General features: G+C 50.0%; 1 protein-coding gene across 1 annotated transcript in view; it reads right to left on the minus strand.

The window, feature by feature from the left end:
* The window catches only part of LOC147112690 (33 kDa inner dynein arm light chain, axonemal-like), an 89,255-nt gene that overhangs the window by 73,866 nt on the left and 4,820 nt on the right, over positions 1-10,569 (minus strand). The gene's annotated exons all lie outside the window — the stretch shown is intronic.

Raw genomic sequence — 10,569 nt, forward strand, 5'->3', positions numbered from 1 at the left:
TTTACGATGAAAATCAGGCATAGCACAGCCAGATCCAAATAGCCTCCCTTTATTCTGCTCCACGAATATGTGTAATCCCAAACTCAAAACTAAAAAAAAACTACTGTAGTGTGAATCTTGGGCCGGGAAACTGCATCTCTTACCATCGGCTGTTAAGGCCAGTTTCATCAAAAAGATGGCGGCAGCCTTGCTTCCGCCTGCTTCCGGCGCAGCCCGTGGCTGCTGCCATTTTGGGCAGGTCAGCAGCGTGGCCGTTGCCTGCGGTTGCTGAAAAAATGGTAATGAGGCAGATTGTGACGTCAATCAACGTGAAAGGCTGAATTGACGCACAACATGCTATTTTGGACATCGCCACTCCATTCAACGCCTTCTCCAAAGCACGCACAATTGAACATGGGTTCAGCTGCACGACGGACCCCCCACCAGCGCTACCTAAAGGGACCCATGTAACTTTGAGTTAAGTTTTGATTTTTGCTTTTGTAATGGATCCTGTACATTTTATTTGAGTAGTGGCTTGGTGTAAGATATTTAAAAAGTTGTTAAAGTGTGCAGGGAGTGCTGCTGGATGCTTGCAAGGCTTTGGATCTTAAAGGAAAGCCTCTGAGAACACCACTTACTCCCAGTCCTGAGGGCTCTAGTTGCAGCCCCCCTTGGGCTGCAGCATGACATGGAGATGGAATAGAGGAAGCGAAGGAGACAACCTGCTCACAGAGTGAGGATGAGGAGGAATAGGAGAAGGAGGAAGAGGAGGAGGAGGAGGAAGAGGAGGAGGAAGCAGAAGAAGAGAAAGCGGAAGGCAGGAGGCAACCCAGACAGCCCCTTTCTGGCGTCCTCTTGGCCACAATGCTGAAATAAATGTAACCACAAAGTAAACTTTCTAATCCAACTTTATCCATATATGCATCCAATAGTACATCAAAAAATCAACAAATCACCATTATGCATTCCCTTAGTGACTATCTTGCATGCGCCTTTGCCTATCCTAGTGCACCTACACAGTGCTACCCCATTGGCTGCAGCATGGCTGGTGGAAGGCTGCTGACTTTCAGTGGGGGACACTGCAGATGGCCTTGCAGGACGACCTCGAGGAACTGGTGGCTGGGAGTGTGAAATCGTGTGACAGTGTTTATTTTTCTTCTTCTTCACTCTCCTTCTTGTTCAACCACTGGCTGGGCAGGCTGGATTTCTTGGGTGTCTGAAATGAGGAAGGCACAAGGGTAGGGTTGTGGTGAGGGGAGGGGGGTAAAGCAAAATGTGCATGCTTACACTATGTGCAGCTTGTAAATCAGAAGAGATTGTGAGATGGAGAATAATGTATGAGGATACCGGCACCTTGTATTCTTTCAGCCCCGCCGCTGGCCAAGGGCTCAGCCATGCCCTTGCCAAGAATGGCCAGTGCCGTCTCCTCCAAGGGGGTGAGGTGATGTAAAGGAGCCTGACCCCCACCTGTTAAGGTCTGCTGGCACTGGTTATGTGCCACCTTTTCCTGCAAGAGAAATTGAAGTATGTCAGTGAGTGTGTTTGGGTACTATGGCTGTCATGGTTGAATAACTGACAGTGTGTTCAAGCTGTGAGATGTGGGTGTTTGGCTTGCAACAGTGGTATGTGTGTGAGGGTGAGGTGAAGCTAGGATTGGGAGGTGTGCCTCGTGTTTGGTAGGGAATATTGGTAGGTGAGTGATGGGGATGTGGTGCATTGAGCAGTGTGTGAGCCTAGTGGTGCAGTTGGTAGGAGACGGCTTTTGAAGATGCATTCACTGACCTTGACCACTGGTCTGAGGTCATGAAGCTTCTTTGGGCACTGGAGCCAGGTTCTGGGGGGGCAACACTGCTGGCAGTGACCGTCTCGGCAATCTGGTCCCATATCCTTCTTTCTGGAGGGCCTCCTGATTACTGCGCCTGGTTTTCAGCTTAATCAAATCTCTAGGTCTTTGTATTTTCCACATTAACCAACCTTATGACTCCTGAATGAGATTATCAATTTATTGCCAAGTTGTATGTAATTTGAACTATGGCCCATTCCTACTCAGAATTATGTTGAGACTTCCAAACTCATTTCATACCGGTAGGAGAGAGACTATACATTCTGTTATAAATCTCATCATTATAAAGAAACTACTCATGAAATAACCCTGGACGGCCAGCTGGTGGCGCCGTCCAAGGAGTATAAATACTCGGGCATTGGCCCCAGCTTGCCAGGGACATTTTGTAAAGACAAGGGAGCTAGTGGATACAACTAGACTTCCGTGTTCTGAAATAAGTTGATTAAAGCCTTGCTTTATTCTCAAACCAAGTGCGTAGTGAGTTTTATTACGTCACATTCATTCCATCAGTCAGCAGTTGATTCAAACTCAGTGAAAGATCAATGTTTTAGCCACCCACTCCCTCAAGTGAAGTTTTTAACAGGTTAATTGGGTAAATTCCACTTTTTTGTTGTAACCAGTAGATGACAGTTATTCCTCCTGATGGTCCACAGGTACAAGTACGTGTCACGCTGCCTACATATTTTCAACTTCTATGCATGTAAAGTCACTGGGGGTTAAATTGGTTCGCTCCCGAAGACGGGTGCAGGGATCGCGATGCATGATTAACCTGTGCCCGTTGAGTGGAATGCAGGCAGAACTTTGTGCTCCTGCTCATTATAATGATTTCTGCGTGCAGCCAGTGCTCCCCGTACTGTTCATTGGCTGCACACATCAGCAGGGGCCCAATATCGTTACTAACTTGCACTACTTAAATCTAGCCTGCATCTCTTAAAGGGGAGGTGCATTGTGGCTGGAGCAGGTGCTGGAAGTTTTTCTACAAGTGAATCTGACCTGGGAAAGAGTGATAAATGGCTGACCATGTGAGAGCGCAGTTTTCAGATGCTGCACTGATGGTCTTGGTGGAGAAGGTGGAAAGGAGGAGAGATGTCCAGTATCCTCAGGGGGACAGGAGGCCCTCCATACACATGATGAGAAGGCAGTGGGAACAGATAGCCACGGAGGTCAATGCCAGGAGTATAGCCCCAATGACCTGAATGTAGTGCCGGAAGAAATTGAATGATCTCACATGAGTGGTCAAGGTCAGTGAATGCATCTTCAAATGCTTATACCTACCAACTGCACCACTAGCCTCAGTTACTGTTCAATTCACCACAACCCCATCACTCACCTACCAACAATCTCTGTCAATCAGAACTCAACCTGACCATTCATATGCTTTACCTCACCCTCACACACTTTGCACTGTTACAAGTCTCACACCCACATCTCACAGCTCGCATACACGGCCAGCTATTCAACCATGACAGCCACATCACACACACAGATTGCATGATACTCATTGACACACTTCCCTCTCTCTTGCAGGAGAAGGTAGCGCACAATTGGAGGCAGCAGGAACTAACTAGAGGAGGCGAGGTGTGCCTGCATATTCTAACCCCCATGGAGGAAATGGTGCTGACCATTATGGGAAAGGCCATTGCTGAGGCCGTGGCCACTGGTGGGACTGAAGCCACTGAAGATGAGGGTTTCTGCATACCTAATCCTCCTTCTCTCATCCAACTTCTCCTTCATCCAACAATCTCTTCTGACAGTGAAGATGTTGGTGGTGTAAGCCTGCACTTCTTACTTTCTCTTCTCCCCTCACCACAACCAACCCTTGTCCCTTTTCTTTTCAGATACCCAAGAACTGCAACCAGCCTAGGCAGTGAAGGAGGAGCACGAAGACAATGAAGATGAAAACACATCGTCACTCAATTTCACAGTCTCAGTCACCAGCTCAGATACTGACACTGCGCATATCTCAGAGGATAGGTTAGAGGTGGGATCTGCACGTGGTGAGACAGGGGGAAAGGATAGTGCAGGTGCTGGAGGGCAAGGTCGCACACTAGTTTTGCTGCAGAGGACTCCGATGATAACTTCGATGGGCCAGGCTACATAAGAAGGCTGATGAGTGTACACACCCTAATGCTTGGTGCACCAGAAAGCCTGCGTTCAATGTCAAGGAGCATGGAGGAGTCCGGCACCAACTTGGTACAGGGCTTTGCGCAGAGCTTGGAGCACATCCTTTCCAACATGGAATGGGTAGCCACCTCCATCAATACACCTGTGGAACCCACCATGATGCAGCGTCTGATGGACGATGTCTCAGCTTCCATTGCAGCACACGCAGCAGCCACCCAATATCTGAGTGCTGCCGTGGAAGCTCAGACTGATGTCATGCAATCTCAACTTGCTGCCAGGGAAGCTCAGACTGTTGCCATCATGGCTCTGGATACATAAGAACATAAGAAATAGGAGCAGGAGTAGGCCATTTGGCCCCTCAAGCCTGCTCCGCCATTCAATAAGATCATGGCTGATCTGATCTTGGCCTCAACACTACTTTCCTGCCCGCTCCCCATAACCCTTGACTCCCCAGTGTGCAAAGGGACTTCCAAGGCATCACAGCATGCCTGCAATCTGTTCTCCAACAGATCTGCTCCGTAAAGACCCTCTGCAGGCTCCTCCTGAGAGCTCTGAGAGAGATATCCTCTCATGGAGCCAAAGCCACTCTCCTGGGACTCTGGTGAGATCAATGAACATTTTCCAGCATTGCAGCCATGTCCTTGAAGCTAAGCTCCTGGTATTGACCTCCTCTGCAACCACTTCCCACTGACGGAGAAGGTGCAGGATGGAGTGCTTTCTGCCCCCTAGGGTGAACAGGATCTCCCTCCTCCTATCCACTGCCTGGACCTGGGCCTCCAAAGCAGCATCAGAGAATCGGGGTGCTCTTCCAGTGCTTCTTCCAGCCATTTCTTTCTTCAGAAGTGTACCTTCCTGTCTGCAGCCAGATTGCACCTCCCTTTAAGAGGTGCTTGTTGCCTTTATGTCGTATCAGAGACACCCGATTTCCAATCTCCCTAAACCGGCAAGCAGCCTATGAATAGCACGGGTAGTGCTGGCTGCACTCATTCTAATGATTTCCCAGCACCAATTTCACACGCTGGCTGGGACCTGGCAAAGAGACGCGTAAATCACAAACTCTGCCCGTGTACCCATTTTTGGACTTGATCGAATTTCTAGGTCTATGTATCTGAACCCTTAAGTCTCTCTGCTGTTCTACTCTGTTTAAAGTTTTACCATTAAGTGTATACAGGTAGACTACCTTTTATCCGAACTTCCGAAAACCGAAACCCTCTAAAAACCGAAGGGTTTTTTCGTTCAGCGTAAGTCGTGCGCACGACATGACCAGAGTGGCGCACGACTTACGCTGAGCAGAGGGTTAGCGTAAGTCGTGCGCACGACCCCGACCCCCGCCGACGACCCCCCGCGGACCCCCGCCGACCAACTCCCGCCGACCCCCCCGCGGACCCCCGCCGACCCCCCCGCCGACCCCGACGACCCCCACCGCCGACCCCCGCCGACCCACCCCCGACAAATTTCCCAGTCTTATAAAATACCTTCCGAAATCCGAAATTTTCCGAAAACCGAAACACGGCTGGTCCCGAGGTTTTCGGATAAAGGATAGTCTACCTGTATATCCTTTCATTCTTCCTCCCATAATGTATCACTTCGCATTTCACTGCATTAAATTTCATTCAATATCTATATGCCCAATCTATTAACCTATGTCTTTCAGAAGTCACTTACAGTCCTCTTCACAGTAAACCATACTCCCTATTTTTGGTTGCCTGAAAATTTTGATATTGTGTCCCCATACCCGAGTCTAAATCATTTCTATATATTGAGAAGAGCAATGGTCCCAACACTGACCCCTTTGGGACACCACTATTTACAACCTCCAGACCAACAAACATCCTTTAACCATTTCTCTGTTTTCTGTCGATAAGTCAAATTCCTATCCATACTACCATATTCTCTCTATTATAGTGTATCGCAATTTTATGAACAAGCCTCCTTTGTGGCAGTTTGTAAAAGGCCTTGTGAAAATGCAGATACACAGAATCGACTGCATTTCCTTTATCAATAATACACCATTAATTGCTTAGAACTCGATTGAATTTATCAGATGTGACCTGCCTTTTACAAATCGATACTGTCTGTTCTTAATTAATTCATATCTTTCTAGGTGAATATTATTATCCCATATTATGCCCACAGAAGCTTAGGCATTATCATTGTTAGGCAGGCTGGTCTATACTTATCCAGTTTATTCCTTTCTCCCATTTTGAACAGAGGTGTTACACTGGCAACCCTCCAGTCCTCTGACACAACTTCAATATCTAAGATTGTGGTCAGAGCCTCTGCTAGGTCTGACTTCCCACAACATTCAAAGATGTGTATCAGGGCTCTGCACTTCCTTATCTATAGTTATCCATCTGATTGCTTCACCCACTCTTGTGTCCTTTAATTCCCACTACCACACACTTCTGAGGTTCATTTGGTATCTTTCTTCATAACATTTCCTTTTTTTGCCTTTAATCAGCCCTATCCTTTCTCTTTTTCTAACTACTCTTTTGCTTTTTATGTGTTTAGAAAATCCTTTCATATTTCCCTTTAGCAGTCTTTCTTCATATCCCATCTCCTTTGGATCTCCCATTTTGATCCCTTTCTATTTTCTATATTCTGCTTGACTTTGTTAAGTATTATTAGCACTGGACTTGTCTTATGCCTCTGTTTTGAGTCTCATTTTAATTTTAATTTCTCTATTCATCCAATGATTTGGCTGTACCCCCCCCTTCTTGTGGAATATGTTTCATTTGTATCCTAATCATCTGCTGCGTGAAAGACTTCCAATGTTTGTAAACTGTCAAATCTGCCAATTTGTCTTTCAAATTTATCTGGGCTGGTTCCCTTTTAATCTCATTGATTTTTTCTTTTTTCCCCAGTTCAGTACCTTTATTTTTATTTCCCTTTCCTTTTATTAAACCTAATTATGTTAAAGTCTCTGTTTTGTGGATGTTCCCGTATTCCTTGCATTAACTACTTGCTCCACTATATATATTACTAGCTGGGGGAGCCCGGCGGGTGCCGAGGCTTTTTGAGGGCATGTTGTTGTTGGAAGAGAGAGAGGGAGCGACTGGGGGAAGAGAGAGAGGGAAGGAGAGAGAGAGAGAGGGATTGAGAGAGAGGGAAGGAGAGAGAGAGAGAGAGGAAGGAGAGAGAGAGAGAGGGAAGGTGAGAGAGAGAGGGAAGGAGAGAGAGAGAGAGAGAGGGGGAAGGAGAGAGAGAGAGAGAGATGGAAGGAAAGAGAGAGAGAGATGGAATGGTAAAAGAGAGAGAGAGAGGGAAGGAGAGAGAGGGAAGGAGAGAGAAAGAGAGGAAGGAGAGAGAGACAGAGAGAGAGAGGGAAGGAGAGAGAGAGAGAGGGAAGGAGAGAGAGAGAGAGAGAGATTGGGAGTGTGAGAGAGAGAGATTGGGAGTGTGAGAGAGAGAGAGATTGGAGTGTGAGGAGAGAGAGATGGGAGTGAGAGAGAGAGAGATTGGGAGTGAGAGAGAGAGAGAGACTGGGAGTGTGAGAGAGAGAGATTGGGAGTGTGAGAGAGAGATTGGAAGTGTGAGAGAGAGAGATTGGGAGTGAGAGAGAGAGATTGGGAGTGTGAGAGAGAGAGAGATTGGGAGTGTGAGAGAGAGAGATTGGGAGTGTGAGAGAGACTGGGGAGTGTGTGAGAAAGAGAGACTGGGAGTGTGAGAGAGAGATTGGGAGTGTGAGAGAGAGATTGGGAGTGTGAGAGAGAGAGAGATTGGGAGTGTGAGAGAGAGAGAGATTGGGAGTGTGAGAGAGAGAGATTGGGAGTGAGAGAGAGATTGGGAGTGTGAGAGAAAGATTGGAAGTGTGAGAGAGAGAGATTGGGAGTGTGAGAGAGAGAGATTGGGAGTGTGAGAGAGACTGGGAGTGTGTGAGAGAGAGAGACTGGGAGTGTGAGAGAGAGAGAGATTGGGAGTGTGAGAGAGAGGAGATTGGGGGTGTGAGAGAAAGAGACTGGGAGTGAGAGAGAGAGAGAGATTGGGAGTGTTGTGAGAGAGAGAGATTGGGAGTGTGAGAGTGAGAGAGAAATTTGGAGTGTGAGAGATTGGGAGTGTGAGAGAGAGGGAGAGATTGGAGTGTCAGAGAGAGAGATTGGGAGTGTGAGAGAGAGAGAGATTGGGAGTGTCAGAGAGAGAGATTGGGAGTGAGAGAGAGAGAGAGATTGGGAGTGTGTGAAGAGAGAATTGGGAGTGTGAGAGAGAGAGATTGGGAGTGTGAGAGAGAGAGACTGGGAGTGTGTGAGAGAGAGAGACTGGGAGTGTGAGAGAGAGATTGGAGGTGAGAGAGAGAGAGATTGGAAGCGTGAGAGAGAGAGAGATTGGGAGCGTGAGAGAGAGAGAGATTGGGAGATGAGAGAGAGAGAGATTGGAGTGTGAGAGAGAGATTGGGAGTGTGAGAGAGAGAGATTGGGAGTGTGAGAGAGAGAGATTGGAGTGTGAGAGAGAGAGATTGGGAGTGTGAGAGAGGAGAGAGACTGGGGAGAGAGTGAGAGAATGGGGAGATAGAGAGAGAGAGAGAGAGAGAGACTGAGGGGAGAGAGAGAGCGACTGAGGGGTGAGAGAGAGAGAGATGTGGAGAGAGAGAGAGATGGGGAGAGAAAGAGAGAGAGTAGAGAGGCGGGGGGGAGAGAGGAGAGAGACTGGGGAAAGAGAGAGAGAGAATGGGGAGAGAGAGAGAGAGAGACTGAGGGGGAGAGAGAGAGACTGGGGGGGAGAGACTGGGGAGAGAGAGAGAGACTGGGGAGATAGAGAGAGCGAGCGAGAGAGCGACGGGGGGAGAGAGAGAGACCGGGGGTGGGGGGGGAGAGGAGAGAGAGACTGAGGGGAGAGAGAGAGAGATGGGGAGAGAGACTTGGGGGGAGAGGGAGAGAGTGGAGGGAGAGGGAGAGAGTGGGGGAGAGAGAGAGAGAGAGACTGGGGGAGAGGGAGAGAGTTGGGGAGAGAGAGAGAGAGAGACTGGGTGGGAGAGAGAGACTGGGGAGAGAAAGACTGGAGGGGATGAGAGAGAGAGACTGGGGGGAGAGAGAGACTGGGGAGAGAGAGACTGGAGGATGAGAGAGAGAGACTAGGGGGAGAGAGAGAGACTGGGGGGAGAGAGAGAGACTGGGGGGAGAGAGAGAGAGAGACTGGGGGGAGAGAGAGAGACTGGGGGGAGAGAGAGAGACTGCGGGGGGAGAGAGAGACTGGGAGAGAGAGAGAGAGTGATGTGCCTCAATGAACCCGAGACTCGACGTTACGGAGCAAAGCAAGGCTTTTATTAACTCAGAAAGTAATACACATTGGAGAAGTGTCTCTCATCCAGAGATCTGCTGTACTGCTGTGAGACACGCTGGGGCTTGCTTAAGTAGGGGCCAGGTATGGGCGGAGCCCTACACACAATACAATACAGGTAAGGAAATGAAACTGATACTAACTAAACACAGGGAATACAGTGCCTGATGAATGGCATATTTCATCACAGAGAGAAACTGGGGGGAGAGTGAGTGCGACTGAAGGGGGAGAGAGAGAGACGGGGAGAAGAGAGAGAGAGAGAGAGACTGGGGAGAGAGAGAGAGACTGGGGGGGAGAGTGAGAGACTGGGGGGAGAGAGAGACTGGGGGGAGAGAGAGAGACTGGGAGAGAGAGAGAGAAACTGGGGGAGAGAGAGTGCGACTGAGGGGGGAGAGAGAGAGACGGGGAGAGAGAGAGAGAGAGAGAGAATGGTGGAGATAGAGAGAGAGACTGTGGGGGAGAGAGAGAGACTGGGGAGAGAGAGAGAGACTGGGAGAGAGAGAGGGAGACTGGGGGAGAGAGAGAGAGACGGGAGAGAGAGAGAGAGAGAGAGAGAGTAGAGAGACTGGGGGAGAGAGAGGAGAGAGACTGGGGAGAGAGAGAGAGGAGACTGGGGGAGAGAGAGAGAGAGACTGGGGGAGAGAGAGAGACTGGGGAGAGAGAGAGAGACTGGGGGGAAGAGAGAGAGAGACTGGGGGAGAGAGAGGAGAGAGACTGGGGAGAGAGAGAGAGAGAGAGAGAGACTGGGGGAGAGAGAGAGACTGGGGGAGAGAGACGGGAGAGAGAGAGAGAGACTGGGAGACAGAGAGAGAGAGAGAGAGCGACTGGGGGGGAAGAGAGGAGCGACTGGGGGGGAAGAGAGAGCGACTGGGGGGGAAGAGAGAGTGACTGGGGGGGGAAGAGAGAGCGACTGGGGGGGAAGAGAGAGCGACTGGGGGGGAAGAGAGAGCGACTGGGGGGGGAAGAGAGAGCGACTGGGGGGGAAGAGAGAGCGACTGGGGGGGAAGAGAGAGCGGACTGGGGGAGAGAAGAGAGAGCGACGGGGGGGAAGAGAGAGCGGACTGGGGGGGAAGAGAGAGCGACTGGGGGAAGAGAGAGCGACTGGGGGGAAGAGAGAGCGACTGGGGGGGAAGAGAGAGCGACTGGGGGGGAAGAGAGAGAGCGACTGGGGGGGAAGAGAGAGCGACTGGGGGGAAGAGCGAGCGACTGGGGGGGGAAGAGAGAGCGACTGGGGGGAAGAGAGAGCGACTGGGGGGGAAGAGAGGAGCGACTGGGGGGGAAGAGAGAGCGACTGGGGGGGGTGGGGGGGAGAGGGGTGGGGGGGGAGAGAGAGAGCGACTGGGGGAAGG

The sequence above is a fragment of the Somniosus microcephalus genome, chromosome 9 (genome assembly GCF_052327205.1).
Source record: "Somniosus microcephalus isolate GS21.2 chromosome 9, FLI_Smic_1.0, whole genome shotgun sequence".
NCBI classification, from domain to species: domain Eukaryota; kingdom Metazoa; phylum Chordata; class Chondrichthyes; order Squaliformes; family Somniosidae; genus Somniosus; species Somniosus microcephalus.